The 3,681-nt window shown below is 39.8% G+C and overlaps 1 protein-coding gene across 1 annotated transcript in view; it reads left to right on the forward strand.

Moving 5' to 3' along the window:
* Window positions 1-2,462, forward strand: part of LOC117946912 (solute carrier organic anion transporter family member 3A1-like) — a 25,104-nt gene extending 22,642 nt beyond the window's left edge. The window contains exon 10 of the mRNA XM_034875424.1: window positions 1-2,462. This exon is cut by the window's left edge and continues 1,328 nt beyond it. The gene's annotated coding sequence lies outside the window, so the exon portion shown is untranslated.
* Window positions 2,463-3,681: the final 1,219 nt, after the last annotated feature.

The following is a 3,681-nucleotide window of genomic DNA, read 5'->3' on the forward strand; positions in this document are numbered from 1 at the left end:
ATTGTTCAATATCTTCTCAAAAGTGAAGATTACAACAAAACTGATGCAGAAAGTCACTTTTTTTGTCACCAGTGATTTTGGTAGAGAGGTCCCTGTGCCTCAGAGGGTGGATATTCCATTTTGAAACCAAACTCTTCAGTTTGAGTTGCACAAATTATTCAGATTAAAAAAGACAAATAAGGAACCGAGTCCTTCAGTGTGATCTGCCCGTTCTTGGTCTAGAGGTTCAGGACATTTGTTGGAGTTGAGCCAGTATGTTACAATGATCCCTTTACTGTGTCATAGTGTGGAGTTTTTCTATGAATGCTGGACGAGATTCGGAGACAAATGTTCACTTTCAGAGTCACAGAATGTTTTTTTTTTTACATCTCACCATTTTGTTGAAATGGCATTTTTAGAAATTAGGTGAAACTTTCAAAAGTAAAAATGATCTAAAAAGCAACAGACTGTGAGAGAGGATAGAGGAGTTTGGGGGCCCACCTATGAATACATGAGCTGATTCACTAACTGAACCTGTGACATTTCAGTTACATGACTATCTCTCCATCCACTGATTAGACCGTACCACCATTATAAATCTGCCAGGAACACTCATGTCAATGACAGATGGAGACAGAAATATAGTTTGACTTGGTGGTGTAATTCTACTCCTAGGGGATGCCCCCTGCAGCAGTAATGCATGGAATACACAGCAACATGACAAATAAGCAAGGAACGGTGCAAATAAGACTCTCCAGGGTACATGTATGTAGTAGGGCCAAAGCTGTTGGAGGCTGTGGGGGAGGAGGCCTTCGACAAAACAATCAGGAACAGCAGCAAAGCTCACATGAGCGTACAGAGTGTAAGGGCATTTAAGTAGAACGCCAAGTCAAGGCAGTGAGACATGCTGATTGTGGTAGGCTAGCTGTCAGCAGACACAGCATAGCATGCCGCACAGTGTCCAGCCACAATTAGTTCATTTAAAGCATGCTGGTAATGCATGCAATGAAAAAATATATATATATATTTAGTATGTCACTAAGCTGCACAGACTCTGTGGTTTGGTGGTATTGGTTAAATGCACATTTAACTTCAATGGCCACTCAATTCTATCTAAGACCATGGAAAAGCTTTATAATGCATACTGCATTGTGATGTTGAACATTTTAGCAAACCTCAGCTGACTCTCAATCACTCACACTGCAGTGGTTGTCTAAACACAGATTGGTTTTTTTTCAAAATGGTTATTTTGTTTTTAGGAATTCTACGGGATTCTGATTTCTGACATATCCAGTTTATAGAGAGAATATATTGTTTTTTCCTGGCTTACTTTGTAAGTATTTAATATGTTTTGCATCAAAAATACGGACCTTTGTCCAGCCACTGACCATCGCAATAGTCTAGATATCATCCCTTTGATGTTTGGAGGCAGGGGTTAAAGGAGTGTTTTAACATTTTGTAAAAAAAAATTACAAAAGAAGAAAAAAAACGAGGATTAGACAAATAGAATGATACCACTCTCATATTTGAATAGTAAATATGAAGCTAGAGTTAGCATTAGCTTAGCTTAAAGACTGAAGGTGGGGGCAACGTGCTAGTCGGGCTTTCAGTAACAAAACAAAACAAAAAAACACTACCATCCTAAAGCAATTTTTTTATCAATCCATACTAAACTGTAAAAACAAGTTGTTGCCTTTGGTGGTTGCCTGGCAACACTACAGGGGTGACGAGAGTCCAGGAAGTCCCCGCACCGCCAAGGAACAGTCGTGCACACAACTCCTCCGTCAAAGTGAAACGTGTCTGGTTTTTGGACGGTTTAAGGAAATTAGATTTGAGTTAATAGATTAAGAGATGCTGCTAGGTAGATTTTAGTTCCAGAGCTAGCCTAACAGTTTCTCCCATTTTCTATCTTTTTGCTAAGCTAAGCTAACCAACTGCTAGTTGTACTCTACACACATGAGAGTGGAATCAAGCTTCTTGTCTGACTCTCTGCAAGAAAGCAAATGAACGTAATTCCTAAAATGTTGAGCTGTTCTTGTAAGTTAAAGTTCCCTGATTCAGTCTCATGTTTTATGAGTACATTTCTTTTGCAAATGGTGGAATTTATCTTGGATCCACTTTACTCATATGATGTATTTGGTTTGGCACTTCAGTGAACACAAAGTAGAAGATTTAAGGTATACATTGATGATGCTTTAGCATCATAAATAATAAAAAGAATATGATATAAAATGGGAAAAAGAGACAGTTGTTAGAGACAGATGGAGATCAACAATGACAGAGCCATGCGTGACTAATGTCTGCTTGGTGTGATGGGAACTAAGAGAGTATAAATACAGATTTTTAGCACAGCAGTGAAAATTCATAACATTTTTTTTTGCTTGAAACAGTTTCCAAGCTCAGAACTTGACTGTCCCTGATGGGAGGTTTGTCTCCTAGCAGGACATTCAGGACAGCTGGACATTATGCTAAGATGTAATAACGTCTAACGAGGAGGAGATGTTAACTAACGTTACCAGCTCAGTACCCCCCTACAGGTGACACTGTCTGTGCTGTCTGTGACGCCCAGTGTGTTATAGTGCTGACTCCTCTGTACATATTAGTGCCATACAAGTGCCAAAGTGACACCATAAAGTGTTCTGTAAAGTTCTCCAGAGAACTCTGTCTCACCACGCTGGAGCTCAGAGCAGGTCCTCCAGCTGTATGTAGCCTTTCTGTGATATCCCTCCTCTTACGTTAACCATATCATACAAAAAGTGTCCCAAAAACATATTGCCTATAAAATATTGTACATGGGTCTAGAAAACAGTAGGCCTATTATTTAAGATGTAATAACTGTTAATATGTAGGACTTTTCTACTAGTGAAGGTATTGTCTAATTTAGATTAATCTCTCTTTTCATCAGTGGCGAGCTGATAGCTGTTTGTTGCTTTGGTCCAAATAAAAACAATACTTTGCTTGAAATAGGTGGCACCAATGTTAAGCTACAGCCTGACATTGTACAGTAGAGAAGGGGGACGAACTTCACGGATCGCTGTCCTGCACCTGTGCCTGGATATTTAGCTCTACTTTGAGACGTTATCTGATGTTGTGCCATATCAACCTGTGCACTGTAACGTTCAACACTCACAAAGAAGAAGACAACATACTTTAGGTCTGTCTGACGCGCTGGCTGTGTGACAGCGCGTGCTTGACCTTGTATTCACCTGTGGCGACAGGACTGTTTGGCCTTGTGATGAGAAATTAACTTTGGAGCATACATTTTTTTTTACATCCTGTTTTTCTAATTTTTCTCTTTTGATGACCTTGCTTTGTGGTAACAGCGGGTTGATTTTTATAGCGGCTCTTTAGTGACAGAAGTAGGGACATATGAAGAGTTTACCGCCAAAATATAGACATTTCTGGCCAAAAACAATGTCCTGAGGTTTATCATTCAAGAGACATTTTGACATCGATGGACAGATATCCTGTAAATATGCCCATGATTTGTTTTTGTTGCTATTAATTATTTCTTACAATAGTCACTTTTTGTAAACGACGGATGTTATTTTGGGAGCAAACTCTTCGTATGCGGATAAATAATCCTTGGGTTTGAGCCTTGAGGCAGCATGTCTCTGACCATAGAGAGACCATGTGGTTCAGAGTGGTGTGCTTATGTTGTGGGGGGGGGTTCAGGAGGAACTTCCTGACACTTTGCAGGGG

The sequence above is a fragment of the Etheostoma cragini genome, chromosome 1 (genome assembly GCF_013103735.1).
Source record: "Etheostoma cragini isolate CJK2018 chromosome 1, CSU_Ecrag_1.0, whole genome shotgun sequence".
Taxonomy (NCBI): domain Eukaryota; kingdom Metazoa; phylum Chordata; class Actinopteri; order Perciformes; family Percidae; genus Etheostoma; species Etheostoma cragini.